General features: G+C 45.3%; 1 protein-coding gene, 1 long non-coding RNA gene and 1 other non-coding gene across 6 annotated transcripts in view; 1 reads left to right on the top strand and 2 right to left on the bottom strand.

Moving 5' to 3' along the window:
• CTNNA2 (catenin alpha 2) overlaps positions 1 to 24,110 on the bottom strand; it is a 933,346-nt gene that overhangs the window by 289,775 nt on the left and 619,461 nt on the right. The window lies entirely within an intron of this gene.
• TRNAV-AAC (transfer RNA valine (anticodon AAC)) lies at positions 9,384 to 9,459 on the bottom strand. The gene has a single exon. It is a non-coding gene; the product is annotated as a tRNA-Val (tRNA).
• On the top strand, positions 9,870 to 11,306 carry LOC140690070 (uncharacterized). Its single transcript, XR_012065259.1, has 2 exons — positions 9,870 to 9,916; positions 10,902 to 11,306. It is a non-coding gene; the product is annotated as an uncharacterized lncRNA (long non-coding RNA).

A 24,110-nucleotide genomic window follows, 5' to 3' on the forward strand; every position in this document is an offset into this window, starting at 1 on the left:
AACTAAACCAAGACATGCATGCGAGAAGGAGAGTGACAACCATCCCTGCTTGTTTCATTACAGAGCAATTCGACCAAGGCAGGAAATCCTCTCTAAAATGCATCTCACCAAATGTGCTTCTGCGGAATGAGCTCACGTCCAGCAGCCGCCTTCCTCCTGCCTGGTGTATCTCTGTCTGGGAGCAGCACCTCAAATTAAGCATACGCGCAGCTTAAAAAATGATAGAAAATTTGACTCAGCAAGCAGAAGAATTGGAAGAGAATCCGTGAAACCATTTTTTCCCCCCCAGATCGAGGCTAGGTGTAACTCATGACACTTATGCAAAGATTTTGGAGGACAGCAGCTCTCAATGCTGTGAATAGAACGAGGACTAGGAAGAAAGATGGGGACAGTGGCTCTCCTTTCAAGCCAGTCCATGTTCAGCCTGTCATAAGGTAGGGATGTCCCTGACCTTCTAGTCTTTGACACCAAAAAATGGTCACCATTGTTCTGGAATACGAGGCTTTATCTGGGAGACAAAAGAAATGGTGGGGGGGGCAGGAGGGGTAGGGGCCTAGTGGGCATCTTGAAAGGTCCCGTCACCCCCTTTCCCACCAAACAGAAGACCTGTGAAGATGACCAGGAGCTTCGGTCTGCTAACCAACAACCTAGGGCTTCTGGGGGTCTCTCCTATTGGAGAACGAATGCTCGATGTGCAGCCCTATTTCCTAACAGACCCACCCCTGCAGCTGGCTTCTTTGGAATGCTGCAGGTCCAGCTGGAGAGCATCTCAATCCACAGGTCTCAATGGCACTAAAAGGAGCCCTGACAACCAAACTGAGGCACTGGATTTAAAGGCAGCAAAGACGAATCCTGCCCCACGACTGTGTCTGGTGTGGTCCCAAAGGATGCAGATTGAGGATACATGCCTAATGTGTTGACGCACTTGTGGCTGTCATGCATTTGATTTACCTCAGCTGTCACAGGCTCAGATTTGTTGGATAAAACGGCTGCATTTCTCCCATGCACCTTTCACTGGCCTCTGGAAATGGCCCATTTTCTCCAACTGCTAATTGTGAACGTCTTCAGCAGACAGAGCCAGGGGAAGGAGGGAAAAAAAAAAAAAGGTTTTAAAGGCACGCTCTGAATTTGCTAATAGGCACGCATGGTCCTTTTGGAACCAAAATAGAATTTTTGATGAAGTAGCTTGTGGCAAATTCGAAACATTAGCCTGGGGGCCCCAACAGGACATAATTCACTCCACTGGTGAGAACAAATCTCATTTCCACATCCACTCCTCTAAACGCATTACGGACCCGGGGGGAAATGCTGGCCTCAAGCAAGTTTTAATAAAGACACTGGTGGAATCGTTGCTATGTACTCAAAGCAGTAATGAGCAACATGCCACTTGGTGGCAATGGCCCCCGGGCCCTGCAGAAGCCCTGGGAGGCAGCTTCTGAGGGGCTGAGCTCTCCCTGCAGGGCAGACCGCGACGTCCGAAAAAGACTTCCTGGTTTTATGCCATAATTTGTCACCGAAGAATTACTCGGGCTTAAATGGTCTGATTGTCAGCTCGCCTTCAAATGAACAATTTGCTGAGAATAGTTGGTTTTAAATTAATTTTGATTTAGAAAAAATTTGAAAAGGGAGCAGGCAGATACAGTGGGGGAATTTTAAAAATAATAGTGATAATTCTGGGATCAGACAATCTAGATTCAAATTTCAAATCCTGGACAAATTTTATTCCCTCCTCAGGACTCAATCTCTGCCAGGAATAGAATGTTTTCAGCTAAACATGCATCATCTGTGGAGCCGGGTCCATGTCATTATTGTCACGTCCCCACATGCCACATCCTGTGAAAGACGCTCATTAACTAGGCATTAAATGGACCTACTTTCAAGGACTGTTATAAAGGTTAAGAGAGCTGGGCTATGTAATGCTTTTGGCACCTTGCTTGGCACGAGATTCTTCCACAACAAAATCAGAATAAATTGCTGATACAAGGCCAGTGGTGGAAAGACCACAAGAAGAGATTTTAACGAAAAAATCCAACCAAACTGAAGAGATCTGCCAGCTGCTGTGGATCTGGCAGGAGGCGCCAGGTCCAGGGAGGTCAAGAAAGGGTGACAGGGTAGAACATGGCAGAGAGGGAGACGGGAGACCTCGAAAATGCAAGGGGGCCTTTATAAAGAGCCAGACCCGGGGAGCCGGCCTTGCTAAGCAATCCTCAGCTTTAACACGCAGATTGGAAGGTTTCTCCGGGGTTTCCAGGGTATAATCTGTGTCTAGGTGGGTAAAGTCAAATAAAAAATAAAAGCATGTCTCTAGGGGAAGCTGGGGCGTAGCTCAGGGAGACAGAGCATGCTCAGCATGACAGCTTGAGTTCAAGCCCCAGTACCACCATTAATTTATTTATTTTTTTAAAGCGTGTCTCTAGAGAATCTGTCTAATTAGAGGAAGTAAATGTGTGCCTGGAAAGGCAGCCTGTTCTAACTTTTTCCTCCTTACCACCCACTGCCCTGACACAGCCCTTCCATTTCAGTCTGTCCCACTTGTCTCTAACATTCTCTGTGACCATATGATGACTTTTTCATTCCCCCATCCTTGCTCTTTTGGCTTGTCTCTGCCAATCTAATTTCTACACATTCTTTAATCCTGAAATAATCTCTACACCTTCCCCATTCATTAAATGAGAGAGCGAGAGAGAATCCTAGTGCAATGGGACGATTCTCCATCTCTTCTCAATCTCTATCGCACCTTTTCATTTGCTTCTATGTGAAGATTTCTATTTCTTCTATTTGCTGCATATGAAGATTTCTCTCATTGTTTATAATGTATATATCTTGTTTCCTCAAAGGAAACATTACTTCACCAAAGCAGGAACTTCTTCTTGGTGCATATCCTCCAAGGATTGGACACATATGACCCAGCAAACACCTATCAAATAAACCCATATGACCCAGCAAACACCTATCAAATAAACCCATATGACCCAGCAAACACCTATCAAATAAACCCATAAGACCCAACAAACACCTATCAAATAAACCCATATGACCAAGCAAACACCTATGAAATAAAGGGTAAAAGGAAGTCAGCAGGTACCTGGTTCACACTGTATTGACAAATGGTCTTTATGTGATTCTCTGCAACTTTCCACAAACATTTATAAGAACTCTGATATGCAAGGGATTCAGAAGGAATATTAAGGCATGTATTCATATACGCATTAGCATACACATTAAATACAGGCACACATGCACATGTACATGCACACAGTCAGGGGATAGCTCCTTCTAGCCATTCTTAGAGGCAGGATTCCTAAGCAGGATCTGATTTCTTTTTTTAAATTGTTTTGGGGGGATAATTAGGTTTATTTATTTATTTTTTAAGGGAGTTACAAGGGATTGAATGCAGGACCTTGCGTATGCTAAGCACGCACTCTACCACTGAACTATATGCTCCCCCAGGATCTGATTTAAATTCTGACTATAATCTGCTCTTGTGAACCAGGCTGCCCGGACCAGCGAAGTTGCTTGGGAAAGAGTCTAAACTCTTGGTAGCAGAATCAAAGCTGACCCACCTTCCAGCCCAGCCACGAGTGCTGATTCTCTGGGAGAAGTGCTTCTCCAGTTGACTGCTTCCAACCCATTTCCCTCTGCTCTGTTCCTCCTGCTTCCTGGGTCTTTCAGTCTGGCCCCCCCGCCCGGCCCTCCTTCCATAGACTGGCATGTCTCTGCAATACACAAACATGCACCTTCCTTTAACTTCACACAACTTGAATTCACCACATGGAAGCTGCCATCGTTGCCTCTTCATTCAGAAGAGAAAAAAGACAGAATCGTCATTGGAACTCTAATGAGGAACTGATCATCCTTCCCGGAGGAATGTGGACAGCGACCAAAAAACCAAAAAAGCAATCCATCTGCTGTTCTGATTCCTGGGACTGGGGTATGGGTGAGCCAGGGCACAGGGACAGCTAAGAGGTTTTTGGTCACAAAAAGCAAAACGGAGAGTGCAGCGAGCTCTCCTCATTACACCAGAATCACGCGCTGATCATTTCCCATCATATTAACGCTGAAAGGCATCTGACAGTGGGTGCCAGACAAGCACCCCATACCAACAAGGAAACATTCCCCGGCGTCAGAACTGTGAGGAAACAGAGGGAGGAACAAAGGCTGAAGCCGTCTGCGTGTGTGAAAGGGAGGGAGACAGTCAGCCCAGACGGCTGCCCACGCAGAGCACAGGGGCACGTGATGATCACAAAGTTGAGAGAAACAAGTCTTGGGCATGTGTTACAGCGGAAGTCCAACCCCGGGTGCAGATAATACAGCAGGACAATTAGGGCATTAATTAATTAAGACTGTTTAGGCGTCTACTGTCAGTGCTAATTATTTGTTGGTTTGAAGTAAGCTCCCCTGTCTTCGTCAGAGGCTGTCCGTGAATGATAACAGACTTGGGTTTCCACAAGTAACCCTTGTTTTGTCCAAGGACTGTACTTGCAACGTCAGCCCATATTCTCAGGTGATGACAGTAATCATCAAGGAACACATATTCACTGAAGCTAAAAATGCCTTTTTTTTTTTCCAACAAGAGGTATGTTACTGCTATTATTTCCTTCCGTGAGATTTGAGCTTCTGCCTGGTTTTTGGTATATCCAGGCAACAGTTTTCCTTCAACTTTGAATACAAAATGGCTAGGTTCTTTGGAAGAGGATGAGCTAGGCAAGAAATCTCACCATGAAGCATCTGTAGCCCACGATATCCATTTTACAAACGACTTCCTGACTTCCTTCCTGTGTCCTGCCTCTTTCCCAGCTCAGGCATTCCCAATTCCAGCAGCACATCTAGGTGCGAAGCCTGGTCTGGAAACTTGTAGACAACTTTCTAATGAGGAATTGGTGATAGAACCCATTTGATCAGGCCTTTGATCATTAATTTCTACCTTAAAAAAAAAAAAAGAAAAGCTGTCCGTCTGTTGATTTCTTACCGCTGGCCTCAGGCTTACAAGCAGAGCACGGGCATGTGTTTTAACTTCTGCAAACCTGCAAGAGTCATCAGAGTACCCGCAGTCGTGGGAGGGGTGGGGGTCGGGGGCAAAGACAGAAGGAGATAAATGAAGGTCTTTATCAGCAATGCTTAGGAATTGAGAGAAACCGGACTTCTAAAACGGAAGGAATTATGGAAGCTGGATTCAGCAGTTTTGATTACTGAATGAAAGGGTGTGTGTAAATGGGAGGGAAAAATGGAAGCGACAAGACTGTTGGAGACTAAAAAAACACAGTCATGAGAAATTTGATACAGTTTCACTGTAGGGTGTTATCTGGGAGATATTTATAACTTTTTAACCAATCACTAAGGAGAATTTAATCAAAACTATCCTTCAAAAGCTAGACCCGAAGAAGTTGACATTTTTTTCCTTTCTTTTTAAGAAGCTACTTTGTTTCCTTAAATGGAAAGTTTTCTCTGGTATATCTTATTTTAGAATCTCTGACTTTATCTTCTCTTTTTTTCCCATTTAGAAAAAAAATTAGAACTGTTGACTAATTTGTGATTTTTTTTTTGCTATTTCTGGGCACATTTAGATTGGCCATTAGTGTCAGATGCTAAAGGTGGTGATTCTAAAGGAAAAGGAATGGAGTCACGTGTCCCTAAAACCTGCAGCAGTGCTCAAAGATGAACTGAAGGAGAGGCAAGAGGGGGCAGGGGAGTGGGGGTGGAGGAGGACAAAATCTGAGAGTAGAAGCAGATAAAATGACGTGAAGACTAGAGTTGCCATCTGCTGGAGGATGGGAAGAATGACATTTGACACTCAACTATTTGCAAGAGCAAAGCTAAGCTCATTAGTCAAAACAGTAAATCTCCAAGTACCACGTACTGCCAGTTAAAGGATAAAAAAAAAATTGGGAAGGGGGTGTGATTATTTCAGCCTGGGAGTTTCTGAATAATGTAGGAAATATATGGGGGAAGTCGAACAATAGCAAACTCTTCCCCTCCCTTGCACCCTGCATGCTCTTAAAAGGGATGATGAATATCGCGTTATACTCTCAAATGCCAGCTTGTTCCTTCATCATGTATTTCTCACTTTTACCACTGCGACTTGGAAAATAAAATTGATGATGGGGTTTCTTCTATAAGTATGCCTAGTCATTGCTTCCAGATTTTCTTTCTGCTTATGTAACATGGCCCAAATGCATGAAGCTCACTTGAGTTCACTAGAAAGAGCACTGGACTGGGAGTCAGGAGGGACAGGTGGATAATCTCAGTTTACCCACCAGCTACCAGTGGATTTGTAAGCCAGTCACTTCATTACTCTGGACCTCGGTATTTTAAGCTGTAAAATTATAAATGATGTGGAGGATGGGTGACAGGGTTTAAATGATCTCTGAGGTCCCTTTTAGCTCTCAGATTCTGCGAATCTGTAAGCATTCCAAACTCCTGTAGCACTTGTAACATGAATATTCAGTCTAAATTCTCATCATCACTTCTGCTGAATGCAGCAAAACAGTATCTAATGGTTGATTAATCAGCCAAAACCATCTTCTTTATCAATGAAAGGAAAAATGTTTTCCCCCTTTTCATAGTGTAGAGAAAGAGTCAGTTACTTAAACTTGCTTTCTCCAATATTGTTCTTGTTACAGCAGTACCAGGGAACCAAGTTCCCTGATGAGGAAAGGAAAACAGCTTTAAGAACCACAGAGTTAGGACAGCAAGAAACCTCGAAGATCAGAAGTGGAACCTTGAGATTCAGAGACTCATCCATACTGGTTTGGGGCCAAAATGGATTAGGTCCTGCAACTGGCCAATTCTTCCTAACCTGAAACACATCTATCCTTCTTTTCGAAGCTCTAAATCCTGCAAACCTACAGCATCCAAGTCAGATGTCCTTTCCTCCTGGAGTGACTCCTCCCTCCTCTGGAAACACCAGTGGTTAAGATTTGAATCCCTCACTTAGCAAGGAACATAGACAGCTTTTCATTCATGTATTCATTTGACAACTATTTAATGAACAAATTCTTGATGCCTTGCATTGTTTTATGTGGAACAGGAGAGTTAAGACCTATTTTCATGGAAGATTATATTCTAATGGGAGATGGGGAGAAACATATCTAAATAGGAAAATACCCAATCGTAGTGCGTGCCCTGGAAGGTCATTAGAACAAGGTGGTGTGAAAATGATCTGAAGCCTTTTTCAAACTGAGTGTTGATGAGGACTTCTCTGAGGAAGCGCCTGCTAAGTGGCAAGGAGATGGCTCTTCCTGAAACGGCAGATTTTGGCATTTGGGGGAGAAATCAGAGGAAGAAGGGAGGTGGGAAATAAAATCAACAAGAGGGGTAGAGATTTGCAAATGTTAACCTCTCTATATAAAAATAGATAAAAAACAAATGTCTTCTGTATAGCACAGGGGATTATATTCAATGTCTTGTAATAAACTTTTAATGAAAAAATATGAAAATACAAAATGTATATTATATATATAATATATATATATGCATGACTGGGACATTGTGCTATATACCAGAAACTGATACATTGTAACTGACTATACTTAAATTTTTTTAAAAACAGAGGGATAGTGGCAAAGGATGAGGTGAGGGAGGTGGGCAAAATCTGGATGATTGGGGACCTCAAGGTCATGTTGAGAAATGTAGATTTGATTCCAAGCATTCTGGAGAACAAAGCAAAGAACTGCGATCTCTTTGCAGCTAAATCAGTCTTCCCCACCTCCAAGGGTTGACATCTTACTTTAAAAAATATGTATTTTTTAAATATCTCACATCTCCTAGGTGGCCGAAACCTTTGCACATAGAAGGCTTTTAAGTAAAGAGCTGCTGATTGGCTGACTGGTTGGGTAATAACAACATGAAATGTATCTCAGTGAATACCTTGAGTAAAGACTTCAGCCCAGGACAGTCAGAGGTCAGGGTGACTGCAGCCCTCACCTCCAATCCAGAGGAAGGCTGAGGAAACGCGCTCAGCCTGGAGGCAGCTGCCCTCACACACGGCCTATGACTCGCAGCCCAGACGCCTGACAATGCCTCACGCTGCTCCACGCAGCCCGTTAGGAATGAAGGGAGCATCTCTGTTGACTCCTCCAGAGCAAAGTGAATCCTCTAACTTTGAAGAGAGGTTCTCATGTGTCACTCAGAGCTACAGTTGAAATTTTGGAGCAGGTAAATCCGTAACAATTCATGGTGAGCCTGCTTAAAAGAGTATCTTTGTGTAAAACAGTGGCCTGAACGGCGGGGGGGGGGGTTAATTCAGAGGTTATTCCCCATTTTCTCTTCTAATGCAAGCCCCACTTTTATATGCTTTTCCTTTGACTGGAGAGCCATCTTTAATTGCAGCTTTAAGCTTTAAGGGAGCAAGTACAAGAAAGAGGTCCTTAAACATTATGAAAAGTAGAATGCTTCTAATGTTAGCTGAGAATAACCTGACTTATTCTTCACCTCGAGCTCTAGAAAAGGCAAATCCCAAGTAATCAGCAAAAAACTGGGGAGAGAGGGAATCATCGTTCTCCATCTACCTGGCCTGTCATGGTCTAAAGATGTCCTCTAAGCTGTGACAGGAGGGACCTGTGTCTTGGAAGCCCAGGTAGATGCCAGCACCTTTTTAACCCTACGTGATATCTGGGAGGCTAGAAGTACAGATGGATTCACTAACAGAAGAGGAAAAAAAAAGAAAAAGAAAAAGAAAAGAAAGGAAGGACGGGAGGGAGAAAGAAAGAGAGGAAAGAAAGAAAGGAGCTGGCAGGTGTGGCCAATGGCAAGAAAGAGGTCACAGATGAGAGACCCTGATGCTGTACGAAGGCAGAGGTCACAACCTCCCATGTAGGACTGCCTGGCACACAAGGGCGGGAGGAAGAGAAACGGGGTTGGGGGGTGGGGAGGGGAGACAGGCAGGCAGAGAGAGACAGAGAGAGCCATGGAGAGAGAAAAGAGGAGGTCAATTTGAGAGACAGCAGGCAAGCCAGAAGGAAAGAGACAAGGGGAAAAGCTCGAAGTGAAGAGAAAGAAAGGAAGGAGATCCAGGCAATTATTCCGAAATTTGCACGAGTGTAAGAATCAACCTGGAGAATCCGCCTCAAAATGCAGGTTCCCAGGCCCGCTCCTCGCTCTGTTATACCAGAAGCTGGCGGAGGGGTTGGGTGGTAGCCTCGGAACCTAACGGAACTCAGCCCCCGAAGCCCCCCGAAGCTCTCCGCAGGCGACACTGATGTGCAGGTAGACGTGGGGCCACGCTAAGGCGGAGACAGGGAAGATGCGACCGGCGGGCGGCAGCGGGGCTGCTGCCTGCGCGGAGCCTGGACGCGGCACCCACTTCTCAAGCAGGTGGCTCGTCTTCAAGAACCAGGGTATCCTTATTATTAGGTTGTGTTTTTTTGTTGGTTTGGTTTTGTTTTTGGCAGAGGTGCTGGGGATCGAACCCAGGACCTCATGCGTGTTAAGCATGCGCTCTACCATTTGAGCTACACCTTCCCCCCAGGGTCGTCCTCTTGATAGAAGTGGCCCCAGCTTGGCCCGCTCCCACATCGCACGCCCTGCGGCGGCGTTTGGAGCGGCGATGGGCACCACGGAGGGAAGCCCTGGGGCGTGCCGTCTGCCCGCTGCGGGGGGCGGGGGGCGGTGCAGGGAACCAGGACGGCGAGGGGCTCAGGGTGGTTTTGGACTTCGGCCCCCAGTGGGCAGGCGGTGGTCAGAGTCCCGCCCGCTTGCTGAGAAGCCAGCCCAGAAACCCGACGAGGCGGCAGCCGGCTGGCCTGACACGCATCTCCGGTCGCCATGGTAACGCGCGCCGCGCCGGGATGCGGCGGAGGAAGCGCGGCTGCGCGGGGGCCCGGCTGGCGCGCGGGGCCCGGGCGCCCGGGGGCGGCGGGCGGCCTGCCGCCCGGGACTCAGCCGACGCGGGCCGGGGCTGTGTGTTACTAGGACAATGGTAAGTAGGTTCCCGGGCTCTGAGCGAAGTGGCTACGTGCCGTGCGGCCTGCGGCCGGCACAATCGCCCTCCAGTCCCAGAACACACGTGCCCATTCATGGGTCTGCTTTCACATCGCAGAAAACCTGGGGCTTCCCGAAGCCCCTGGAATACTTGGTTTTAGCCGCTGGGCATTTTCCTGCTCCTCCAGCGAATAATAATTTTTTTAAAGCCTGGTAGTAGAAGGAAAGAGAATGAAGCAAGCTTAGCAGGTGTTAATTTGCTCTCTAGAGAAAAAAAAAAAAAGAAAAGAGTTCAGTGTTCTGATACAGTGGTTCTGTGAAGTGCTACACATACCAGGAATGTCTCAAGCATCATCTTCAAAAAAAGACACAGAAGCCACATAGAAAATCATGACTTGTTCGGCCGTTGCTCCCTAACCAAGAGGAATGCCCACACTTCTCTGGAGCCTGCTACAGCTTTCCAAAAAGGAGAATATAAAATGTAGAGCACCTTCAGAAGGGCTACAGGTTTTCCTAGAGTACAGACTTCTTCCCATGTTAGAGCCAGCCGCGCAAAGCATGTTAGCAGAAGTAAGCTATTGATTAAATACAGGCATAGTAAACACTAAACGTACATTAATATTTCCCACCACTGGTGATTTAGCATTTTATTATCCATCAGAGCCTACCAGTGCATGTAGACGCACATTTATAAACAATAAGCCTCACCACAGTGAAGATCTGGAATATGTAGACTTTTATATATTAAAAAAGACAGATTTTTAAAAGTCCGCTATCATATGCTTCAAAAAGAGATGTAGTCGAAGAAAGATGAAGTCCGTACTTTATCCTTGCTTGTAGTCTATTTGCATAAATTGTATGAATCATTATATGTCGCAAATTATTTTAAAATATGTTGTTTAATAAAGAAACATACTCAAAAGACACCACTGGTTGGTTCTAACACACTTCTTTCACTTTGTCTCTCTATGCACGTCCCCCAGCATCTCTACTTTATCCAGTTAATACTCTGCTGGGAATACTTCTGCTCCCACCAGTCAGACGTGGTCCAGGACCTCCTCACCTCCAGCCGTGCCTGGAGAACCATCGTAATTTGTTTTCTCTAGTGCCATCGCCCGCACTCCCCCACCATGTGGAATCACCACACCCTGGATTCAAGTCCTGCTCCCTCCTTGTTCCGGGAGTCCTTTTCATTCTGTTCTAACCTTGGTAAATAGGTCACTTGGTGGGTTTTCAAGTTCTTCTATGTTATGTCAATTATGGACTTTTCTTAAATTGTTTCTTTTATTCATTTGCATACATGAGTATGTTAAAAAAAACCTACTATGCCAAATGTATCTTTATATCTGCCACAGAGGCTAGCACATAAAAAATAATAATTAAATATTTGAATGAGTGGATGAATACTGATGGTGGCACATGCTGGGGGACTCAGAGGAATTCCAACCATTATCCCCCCTCTCTGCCCCCTCAGAGACACCACCTCCCTAATGAAGTGAAATGTGGAGCCATGTTTTGGATCCTGATTCAAACCAATCTACTTAAAAAAAAAAAAGAGAGAGAGAGAGAAGAAAAGAAAGGAATTTGAGGAATAATTGGAGATATCCGAATCTGGACTGTGTATTTTAGTAATATTAGGGAATTATCTTCCATTTGCTAAGGTGTGATAATGGTATTATGGTTATTAAAAAGTTCCTTTTTTTGAGGCAGCTACTAAAAAATGTTTAGGAGTAAGCATTTGTGAGATGTGTGATTGACTTTAAAATACTCAAAAATGATCGTGCAGAAGTGACAAGACACTAATAACTGTTAAGCCTAATATTAATAATTAAGTCTGAGTTTAATCAAGCAATTTTTAGTAGCCTCTCTGCACACCACACTCGATAAGGAATAAAATAATAATAATAAATGAAAGTAAGTCTGGACCATACCTCCACATGGCAGTTACCTGGGGGTGACCTCAAATATTCTGTCTGTTCCTTAACCACTCAGTGAGGCAAACAGCTGTTTCACAATTTATAGAAGGAAACCCGTAGTTCGGTCCTACAGGTAGGTACCAGGGCTGCTGGAGTCAAAGGAGAAAAACAGCTGGTAAACTTCAGCACACTGACGCTTTCTTCCAATATACATCCCCCACTTTGCTGGGAAATGGCCTGTTGGCCAAAGAAGGGAATGACAATGCTAAATGCCAGAAAAATGACAATGATAATGACAACAGATGGTCAGAGCCGCGAGGAGTGGGAATCCGGGAGGAAGGTTTGAATTGCCCCACGTTCTCTTTGGCTGGGTCTACTCTGGAGAAAAGGATGGTTGTGCAAGAATCCAGTTTGGCTTTTCCACAGCCATTGGCTGGTATCCAGCCCTCACATAGATCTTAGCTGCCCCATACCTGGATCTAGGGCACGTAGGAATATCTCTTATCACCAGGACCAGGTGTAGAATGCAACTTTAAAATGAACTGTATATGGATCAGCAAGTTTATTTTTTAAAAGTCGTTTTATAAAACAAGAACATTAATCCCATTTTATAAATGGAGAAACAGGTCCTGATCATTAATGTATACACGTGTCTTTGAGTTGTTTACAATTATTAAATGGATGAAAAGTAATTACCAAGATTGAGACAGTAGCTAAATCTCAGAATCAAAGCAAAATGATTCCCTGACATTCTGATTATTCCTTTTTAACATGCATTTCCTCCCCTGTCTGTTCCTGAAACAGCTGGGGCGGGGGGGGGGGGGGGGGCCTTGCCTCATTTCTTACCAGCAGGCTACAGGAAGACACTCTCCCTGCTACAAAAGGGACTCAGTTCATGAGTTGTTACTGTCTTCATCCAGAACATCAAAAAATCTGGAAGGCTTCTGAATATGTTTCATTTTAACCCTCCTGACACCAACTGCAGTCAGGTGGGTGGTAAATGCCATCTAGTTTATAAATCAAGAAGGCTTATGACAGCCGGGATGATGTTCTAGGTGGCAGTGGAATCAGAGTGGAGAGAATTCTGGAACTGGAGACCCAGATACAGCCTTGCTAAATCCACATCACCAAAGTCACACAGTACTGCTTTTCTTTTTCAGCCCTCAGGGATTCTGGAAGAGCAAAAAAACCATCAAAGTAAACAGTCCTTTGCTTTCCACCTTGGTTGAATAATACCCTGAGCGGTACACTTGGATCTCAAAAAGACCTCTGAAGCCTTTGCAGTGTTCATAATGACTCTAGGAGAGATGTGCTGTTCACCATATTACATAATGAAACAAACTTTGGGTTCAAAGAGATGTGGCAAGTTTGGCCATATGCCAGATTCATTTTTTCGAACAACTGTTTAGCTGTTTGAAACAAAAACAACAAGAAACTGGTTGGTATCCACCCACCCTTGTTAGGCAATTATATTGAAAGGAAGTTGTTGAATTCCATGAAAAACATTCCAAATTCCAAACGTCCTTCAAACACCAATTATACTGAAGCCAAGTAGATGAAATCAAATTCTTTCCGAGAATTGCCTATCTTTAAAATTTCAGACAGCATTATAGCAGAGGGGTAAGCCATTCAAAGAAAGGAGGGATTAATACGGACTTCTGGAAGTGTGACTCCCCACTAATGAAGGAGCTCTCCAAAGGATGGAGTACTTTCCAAAATCGTTTACGTGTCCTGGTACTTAGCACAGGTAATGGAACAGAGTACGTACCCACCAGGTGGCTGTTGAATGGATGCGTGGCTACAGGGATTTGTGGCTGGATAAGTGAGTAGTCTGGAGGGCGGAAGCCCTTGCAAAGGAGGTGGGGTTCAACAGAGGTGAGAATAAGAGGGACAATGTAGAGGTTATAAAATACGGAAGAGAGCCTTATATACTCAAAGGATGTTGGAAAAAACACCCGACCTGAAGCAGAAGACGCTTACGAGGAAGCAGCACACGATGAATTTAGACACTGCGTCGCAGCCTCACACAGCGGAGCGTCACCTAGTCTCATGACTTCACCGGATTATGTTTAGACTGGTGGTGTAAGCGCGCGGAGCGTTTAAGGAACTTGTTGAGGAATCCAGACTCCCACAGACAAAATGGGATTTCTGAATGTGTGTGGTTGTCGCTGTTCCGTTCTGTTCTTTCTCCGCGCACACAGCAACAGATGGTCGGAGGGGCCGCGAGGGGTGGGAATCCAGGAGGAAGGTTTAAATGGTCCCGTCTTCTCTTTGGCTGGATCTACTCCCCTGGGGAAAGAGGTGGTTGTAGAGGAATCCAGTTTGGCTTTTCCACAGCCAAACGGCTGGCTGGCATCCAGCCCTCCCATAGGAATTAGTTGCCCCATACCTGGATCTAGGGCACGTAGAAAAAGCTCTCATCACCAGGACCAGCTGTGTTCAGGTGGGTGGCTTAGATTTTTGATGCCTTGATTTCCATGAATATATTGGGAAAGTGATAGGATCTCATAGAAATTTAAGGAATAAATGTAATTAATATATTGGAAAGCATATATATATATGGTATACATATATATACAACATCTTTCATCCAGTCATCTGTTGATGGACATTTAGGTTGTCTCCATGTCTTGGCTGTTGTAAATAGCGCTGCTATGAATATTGGGGTGCAGGTGTCTTTTTGAATTAGAGTTTCCTCCAGACATATATGCCCAGGAGTGGGATTGCTGGATCATATGGTAACTCTATTTTTAGTTTTTTAAGGAAGCTCCATACTGTTTTCCATAGTGGCTGCACCCAAAGTTACTCAGTCTTGTTCACAGATGAGAACACGCCTGCACAGAGGAAGTGCTCAGCAGGCACTTCGTAACCCCTGACTGGCGGGCTGACTGATCGACAAGAACAGGACCGCGAAGCATATACGTTTAAAAGTGTGTCAGTTATGCCTCAGAGAAGAAGTTACCCTGTTCCAAAAAAAAAAAAAACCCAAACCCCATTGGGAATGACAGCGGTGGGTTTTGAGGCAAAATTTCTTCCTCTCTCTTTTCCCCCTTGTTCAGCCTTGCAGTGAAAGGCCAAGCAGAGGAGCGTCTTGGACGTTGTAACCAGGTTCCTTCACTTAAAAGAAAGTCAACAACTGAGAAAAGCTCAGCCCTTTAGAGCCCGTTTGTCCTCAGCTGGTGAACAGCACTGTGGAGAGCTCAGCCTTGGATTCTCCCTTCCCTCCTCACTTCTGGGGTCGAAATGAAGGGAATCCGGCAAATTGCCGCGCACGTCATTTCCTACAAATTTCGACCAGTGGCCCGTACATACTTGATGCCAAATAAGTTCTGTCGGTCTTATTACTTGTATAAAGTCCGAGGGACTGGGACACGTTCTGGAGATATTTAACTTGTGGTCTGAAGATCGGAGCATCCATCTTCCCACCTTCAGAAAAGCAAGGTGCAGTTCAGCAACCGTTCAGGGATGCCAACGGTCAGTTTAAGTCAGTACGTGCAAAGCTATTTCTACTTTAAAAATTGCCCCCACACCTGAATGGGGCTTCCTCGTTAAATGCCATGTTCTCTAATATTTATGTACTGTTATTTTCATTTGCAATGTCTATTTTCATAGGCAAAGGACAACTGAGCGGAAAAATGTTATACCCTCTCTCTGTGTCGCTGTTCACGCTGTGAAGCAACCTGTTTTACTGTTGAAACCTGTGTTTGTTCTGTTTCAATTGTGCAGAGGAAACAGTTCTGGCACCTTTAAAAAAATCAAAGATCTATCGCTCAACAGGAGAACAGAGCAACTGCGAAAAGGGAATTATGAAGAACAGAGAAAAGATTCAGTGCTTCTGAACCCTTCTAGGGCTTATGAATCACCTGGGGGTCTTGTCAAAATGTAGATTCTGGTTCATGTGTATCTTAGGTAGAGACGGGGAGTTTGCACATGTAACGAGCTCCATGTGATGTCTGTGCTGCTGGCCCTTGGGGTTTATAGAGGGTATTGTTTGGGTCACGTGGGTGGAGACATAAAAATCACTTCAGAGCACTTAGCACTTACAGTTATAGTCACATTTTATTTAACCTGCAAAAATCACAAATTCTTCCCCTCGCACGTGGAGAGGGAGCCTCTTTCTCCACTCCCTGAATCAGAATGAGCACGCGGAGTAGCTTTGGTCAACAGGTAAGAGCAGTTTGGCAGGAGCTGAGACCTGAAAGGTGCTTGTGCACTGAGACACGTCTGGCCTGCTGCTCTGAGAACCCCGCAGTTACCACACGGCTGCACCCGGGCCACCTGCTGGAGGGGCAGGGCGGGGAGCTGGGACACGGAAGAGAAGCCAGGTGCCCCAACCTGTAGTCAGCTGGCCCCTGCCAACAGCCCGCTGGCCCACACAGAACATCTCCTGACCCAACACACAGGACCTGGCACTAAACAAAATGATGTTGTTTTAACCACCAAGGTTTTTGTTTGTTTTGTTTTCATGCAGCCTCTAAAATCTGAACTGATACTTCAGAAGGCGCAGTAAGCGTTTAAGTCAGAGGTGCGTGAAGCCATCTGTGCTTATAATTCCTTTCCGTTCTTGTCTTCTCTCTAGGCGGTAGAATTTTAGCCTTATATAATAGAAATGATACGTGTGAATTTATTAGTATACACTATATGAAAATAACATATAAATAACATTAAACAAAACGTGTCTAATAATGTAAATGATATACATAGCTATTGTAATAGAATTTGAACTTTTTCTATTATTCTAATCAAATGTATTTTTAGCCTTCATTTTGCTATGTTGAATACAGCTTCGAATTTAAGTCACTTGCCCAGGTCACGCAGCTGGTAACTGGCGGGACACTTTTCAACTCAGCACAGAGTCAGACATGTCAACAGCTCCTCGCAGTACGTTACTCAGTGTCTCAGATTCTTCTGCAAAAATGCAGATGCAGCATTACATTCGGAAGGACATGCTCTCCAGGGGGCACCTTGTTTCAGGTTCAAGAGGGTAATGCAAGGCCCAATTACAAAGGGATGACCTTACACTTGACAGGAGAGGCCAGGGGCAAACGCTCTTGGGGGAGGACACACGCAACAGCAGGCAGTCGTGGCCCCAGAGGCCTCAGATCGACAGCGCCTCACTGGGCTTCTCCTTTGCGAGTTTCCCCGCTGCTGGGCAGCCTCTCCCACTCTTGGTGGTCCTCGACCATCTGGGCTTCTCTCAAATCCTATCAATCGCAACCATATTGTTTCTTTTTCACGGCCACGTGAAGTACCTGCTCCTCCCAGTCTCACGGCCGTGACTGCATGGTCATGGCTGCTCACCAGGGACGGGGCCCGGGGTCCTCACCCTGTGGCTCCTGTGGAGGGGCTCTCCACCTCTTCTGCTCCCTCCTGTTCTTCCAAGTTGGGAGTCATCATTTGAAAAGGAGCTTTTCCCAACTGGTATTCCACAAGCTGAAAAAGGTCTGCACGCTCGCTTCCGTCTGCATGCTCGCTTCCTTACCAATAGAATAGGATTCTTCAAAAATCAGCGAATGTCTGGAAGCCTTTAACAGAACCGTGCACTCTGCAGATAGCCAGGCCACATACTGCCAGTCCCCCAGCCGCTTCCCACGTCCACGTTACTAAACCAGACCACGGAGACTTCTGATTGCGCATCAGCTCGATTCTAACCTGTCTCTCTGAGGATTTGCATCCACTGCCACCGCCCTAACGACCAAACACGAGGGAGTCCCTGATCTCCAAGTCCAGGTGTGACCTCCGTCCACATCTCTTACTGCTGCCTCTTAGTTCTAACTGTTAGTTTTTTCTCTCACATCTTATTCTTCTTTACCTCCCATCTACCCCAAATCAGTCCATTCACCTGAAATCATCTTCAGTTATTTCTTGGGGAAAAGTACCATTGGAAAGATCGTCAACCCCGTTATAGAACTACTATCGCACTTGCCCTGGCCTGTCCGTCTCCAGTGCTAACACAGACGGTTGCACGCGGTGTCTCCCTTGAGCGGGTGTGGGGCCCCCAGCTGCGCTCCGTGCTTTCAGCTGCCTTTTCCCTGCCCTTCATGTTCAAGACCATCATCAGAATTTTATCCCTTCTACCCACATTTATCACAGTCCAGGTTGAAAGTCTTCCCACCCTGGCTCTGAGCAAACAGTCCAGTCTCATCTCTCCTCATTCCTCTCTCTCTTTCTTGCCTGTGCTCTGGACACCCTAAGCGTCTCAAAAACCCTTGTGATTTTTTTTTCACAGATTTTGCCTACAGATTGGAGTGGCCTCCCTCCGTCTATCTGGTCAACCCCTCCTCCGTTCCTCCTAGCTCCTCGGACTGTCCTTGCTCAATTAGCCAGAGAAATCTCTCCATCCGCAGTCCTTGTTTATATCTCTGCCATAGAATGACTCACACTGCTTTGTTACCCCCCTGCACCCCAGATCTAAGAATACTCAAGGCAGGGCCCACATTTTATCTAACTTAACCTCATCAGCGAAATCTCCATTTGACTTTAACAAAAAAAAAAAAAAGAGAGAGAGAGAGAAAAGAAGAACCACAGAGATTCATGCTAAATAACTCAAAGGCATTCTCAAGGTGCCAGTGAGAGATTCAGAAGTGGTTCCAGAGAACAGGAGATGATTTGGACAAAGACACAACGCATCCCACTTGGCAGGTTCCTTGCCTGCAGAAGGCTCGCTGCCTGTGGACGGCGGGGGGATCTCCTACACAAAACAGATCCGTGAAAGGAAGCCACATATAAGTGGCATTAATCCGTGTGACTTCAGCTCCAAAGGGTTGGATCTCCTTGGTTTAATAATCTATGCCTCTATGTCAACGTAATATAAGGACCTTTTATACGCAGCTTACATTCCCCAGGCTGTGGATTAGGCAAGAATTCAAACCAGTTAATAAAGTCAATTCAGTGAGAATCTCTGCTGTGCCAGACTGCACCGAGGGGACAGGGGACATGCTTGTCCGTGCTATATGGCAATGCCAGCGCTCTTTATCTGTGGTCTCTCCTGTCTGATCGTCTCCCACACCTTTAGAGGCAGATATTAGAGGGTCCTAAGAGCAGGAAGATAGCAAGTCTGTCCTTACGGAGTTTCATTTTACCTGCAAGGACAAAGTTAGCCACACCCGGAAAATTCTATAGAACAAGATAATTAAATGTCAGGAGGCATCAGAGGCAGAACTTACTCCAGAATTAAACTGGATCCACTATCTGTGGCCAGGATGAGGAGGTGAGTCTGGCTGATACCAAGCAGGACAGTGGTAGTTATCCAGCTGGCCCCATAAATTCCTAGGGCCTGACAGAAACAGCTCCCCGCACCAGCACCCTGCGACTGTGTCTGAAATCCAGACCTCAGAATCACTTCTTGGTGTGCTGAGAGCCAAGTGAGAGTCAGCGGTGCCTGCGGACTACAGTCTGATGAATGCTTCCAAAGCTGTCCTGGCACATTGGTGTGGTGTTAACAGATGTCCCAAATAAGGGGGTGAAACTGTGAAAGAACAAGATTTCTCGTGATTGAGATAAATAGTATTGCGAACTGCAGAGAACACAGCGGAATCCAGCGCATTTCACAAATATATTTAAACATTCTTTCCTCCACAGTGCATTTTTAAGGAGCCCTGCATCCAACTATTTCTGGACACTAACACCTCCGTGAAAATAACTTGGCTGGCCCTCCCCTTGACAAGATACGGAGGTGAAACACTCCCGAGCTCCCAGAAGGAACACTGAAGACCCCAAAGCCCAGCCCTCCGTCTGCCTCTCCAGGGAGGGGTGAGGAAGAAGGAATGGGAAGGAAGGAAGGTTTCAAGGCATGAGGGACAGATTCAGGCAGGGATCTCAGTCGCTGCCCCAGCCAGATGAAGGCAAGGGGACCAAGAGATGCTTCCATGCTTCTGTTTGTGGTGTGGTGGAGTTTCTCAAGAAGAAAGTACCAAACAAGGTATTAAGGGTGACACCTGTACAGTCCCTCATGAGGACAGTTTGGCCTTATGCATTGACAGACAGGGCTTTTAAAAGTCCCAGACACAGTTGCCCACATGCACAAGGGCGTCCGTCTCGGGCTGTTCAGGCGGCTGCAATAAACCACTGTAGCCAGCGCGGCTTAAACAGCAAACATTTATTCCTCACAGTTCTGGAGGCTTGGAAGCCTCAAATCAAGGTGCCTGCACGTTCAGTGTCTGGTGAGAGCGCCCACGTCTTAGTCCACAGACATCCGCCTTCTCACCACGTCCCCACAGGGCAGGAGGGGCCAGAGAACACTCTGGGGTCTCTTTTTGTGCGTGAGAATCCCATTCACGAGGGCTCTGCTCTCACAGCCTCACCCTGGGAGGCCCCGCCTCCAAGTGCCATCCCCTCGGGGCTAGTTTTCAATCAGTGAACTCTGGGGGACATAAGCATCGTCTACAGCAGTGTATGCATGAGGGTGTTCATCCCAGTCATTTTATAATGGCTAAAAATTAGAAGAAAAAAAAACCTAATTGGTAAAAAAAGGGGAGTTGGGTCAGATAAATAGAATGGTTTGTAGCCACTGAAGATGATCCTATCCATTTCTATTCTGGATATCGGAAAATGTTGACAATAAGAAAAGTTACAAAGTAATATGCACAATATATTTTCAGAAAATATAAATATATGTGAGATACAAATTCTAAGAGAATATGTACTCCAGACTTAATAGTTTATCTCCAAGTGGCTGAATTTTAGGTGATAAATTTCATTTTAAATTAAATTTTTTTTTCTTTTTCTGTAATATAAGGGTAAACTTTCAACACTCATGAGAAATGCACACAGAGTGGCTGTGTTAAGAAACCCGAAGTATAATATAGAGCCAGTAGATGCCTAAAGCCAGCACGCACAAGGGCTCTGTGTTTGACTCCCGCACTGATGGCAAATCCACGCTTCATTAAGAGCCCCAGTACGTGCTAGGTACTGAGACAGACGCAGGCTTTGCATTCTGTGTGTCTGAGATCTAACAGGACAGAGAACAAGATTCAGAAGAAGGGAGCTTTTTGTCCAAGTTCTTGGGCAATCCTGGCCCGACGTTTCTGGCCCTCCAATGTCTCAGTTTTAAAACTCGGAAATGAACGACACCTGGCTTACTCTTTCAGGCTAGGGTTTGTGAGGGCTCCAACTGACTGCTTCTCAAAAAGATTTTTCAATGTATTACTTATACTAATTAAATATTACTTATTCTAAACAATATATAAATAAGCCCTTCGGCCTCTGCTCCTCTCTCCTACCTGGAGTTCCAGGAGGAAAGCAAGGAGTCACTGCACGTCTTCACCCCCATGACTGGACATCATACAGTAAACACAGTAGGCGCTGCCTCAGTGCCATCCATGCTACTGGTCTGTTCTAAGAGGAGGACACAGTTTGATAAGAAAAATGACCTTTTATAAATTAATTTCTTTCTTTTTAAACTGACGTATTGTCAACTTACAATGTTGCGTTAATTTCTGGTGTATAGCATAGTGATACATTTACACACACACACACACACACACACATTCCTTTTCATATTCTTTTTCATCATGAGCCAAGGTATTGAATATGGTTCCCTGTGCTATACAGCAGGACCTCGTTGTTTATCTGTTTTATATACAGTAATTATATCTGCAAACCCAAATTTCTTTTTCTAAAGGGTTCCTGCTAAGTAGCTCTCCCAAGAGAAGCCTCACTGCCCTCATCCTTTGGCCCCTTGTGCGTCCACAGAGGCACTCTGTAAGGTGCCAGCTGTATGCTGTGTGCCCACAGAAACAACAGCGTTAATTCTCTTCTTTTGAAATTGTCTCCCACTGTCCTCCCATACCTCTAAATGTTTCCTTTTAAAGAAAAGCCATGGCTCATTGCTGCTGAAAATTAAAGGCAACCACATAAAGATCAAGGTCCAGGCTGAGAGAACATTAAAATCACCACTCGAATTTCTCTTTCCTTGAGCACTGCCAAAGACTGCTGATGGAAGGCCAGCCCCCAGAAAGCATGTGCATTTCAGAGGGTTTTCACTTTGCATCTCTTGGTTCACAAACTATTTTGACGCAGGTGAACAAACTGGAGGTGGCCTTCAGGTGAGATGAAATGGGAAGAGGTAGAACACATTAAAAAAAACCACACAACCCTGTATGGGACCGCCCCCTCCTCCAACCTCATTACAACACAAAGTATGAAGGAAAAGCAGCAGGGCTAGTTATGCGAAGGGCAATGTGTAAGGTTCAGGGGAGGAGGAATGGGGTGCCTCCCCCTCCTCCAAGTCATACTTCTGGCTTCTCCAGCTGCGCCAAGCTTCCTCCTCTACCTCCTCTTTGGTGCCAGACTGTGTTTCGGCAATCAGACTCATACTTCATGTACCCAGAGTTCCTTCCCGTTTGCTGAATCCACATTTTCAAGATTCCTATCCTTTCTTCCCCCAGTTCCCAATCACATGCTAGCTGATGGCTTATGGTGTTTTTTTTTTTTTTTGATGCCCAACTACTATATGGTGGTTCAGCAAGACAGGCTCCGTCTCTTTCCCCATACAAACACGGAAATGTCAGTGGTGTTTTCCAAGTGTGCAACTTGGTAAATCAGATGTTCTCACAAGACAGGTCAAGAGATACGAAAGATCAAACATGAAGAAAGAGAGAAATTTAGGTGATCTCTTTCCTTTTTTTTTTTTTCCATTTTTCAGTGTGTTGGACCCTAAGAAGCATGAAATTAAAACTAGTGAAAAACAGCCGTGTTAACTTGCTGTGGTGACTCAAAAGTTGTCGTTTCTCGACTCAACTTTGCTGAAACCCTTGATTCATGTTGTTCTGCTTTAACCTAATTTGCATTGATTTAATCAGGGATGGTATGCTTTAAATACATAATAAATTGGGATTCTGCAACTTAGATGACTTAGAATAGCTAAATTTCAATAAAGCTCATTTCAATCTGTTAATGTATACGGTTCTGCCAAGGGGTTTAAAACCGTAGAAAAGATTCAAACTTGCCACATTAGAAGTGGGAAAGGTTTAAAGATACCATCCAGATGAGATGATCTGCAGGATAATAATGTGAAAAGCAATATATATATATACATATATATATTTTTAATTACATCCTAGACACATCTTCTACGTTTTGAGTAGCATACTTAGATGAAAACTCACATATAAATGCAGCGAATTTAATTTTATTCTCTCTCCTTCTTGCCAACACTCAACTCTTTTCTGCCTCTCTGTACCAGCCCTACAAATCAAGTGACATCCAAAGTGGGTCCTCTTCTTGCCCATTTGGCAGGCTCCAACGCCACTTTGCCAAGCTGCCTGCATTAGGAGAATTTTCTTCCCTGCATCCACGGGGATTGGGTGGCTTGTCCAGATGACACTTGCTGAATGGTTGGCCAGTGTTCACCCCTGCCTGCCCCGGCTCCCCAACCCTTTAGCGTTTATCGCTCAATCAGCCAGCCCGCTGCCAGGAGTAACTGTCTTGGCAAAAGGTGAAAACACTTGGTGGCGAAGCTGTTTGTCTGTTACAGTGTTCTGCAGCACCTTGGAGGTGCCAGGACAAAACCTGCAGGTGCCCAGGCCAGAGTGAGGAAGGAGGTAAGAGTGACAAGAGAGGCAAACATCAAGAATGGGAAAGGAAGGGGGGCAGGGCATAGCTCAAGTGGTAGAGCGCATGCCATGCGTGAGGTCCTGGGTTCAATCCCCAGTACCTCCATCAAAAAAGCAATTAAACAGATAAACCTAACCCCACAAATGGGAAAGGAAGACCACCACTTCGGTGTGGGACAGGAAAAAACCTATCCATCCCAGGAACAAGCTAAGACCTTGGATAATCACCCAATGTCTCTGTGCCTCAGCTCCACCACATGCAAAATTAATGGGGATGGTCTTCTAATGTCTCTTTAAGCCCCTAAGACGGCATGTGACGTCTAGGGCATTTCAGATTATTGTTTTCCAATTAAATGCTGCATCTCAGAGATGAACGACCAGGGCGGAGCTCAGATGAATACAGAACGGAATGATTCATGCCCCTGTTCTTATGGCTTTTCCTGAAAAGTGCCACCAGACTTTGGTGACTTTGATTCCACTGGTTGGTGTCTTCAGCTTGGATGTAATTACTTGTCCAAAGCCCAGCCAGCCTGGGAGCTTTGGCAATCCACCTCATTCGTGTCAGCATGAGTGCAACCCACAGATAGTGCCCACTTACTATCAGCTCCTAAGAGTCAGAAATGATGGGAATCCAAAGAGAGGAGCGGAGATTCACATTTGATTCTCCCTGTCACCTCCTTGGGTATCTTTGTCAAGAAGGTGGGCTTGTCCACACTCACTT

This window comes from Vicugna pacos, chromosome 28, assembly GCF_048564905.1.
Source record: "Vicugna pacos chromosome 28, VicPac4, whole genome shotgun sequence".
Lineage (NCBI taxonomy): Eukaryota > Metazoa > Chordata > Mammalia > Artiodactyla > Camelidae > Vicugna > Vicugna pacos.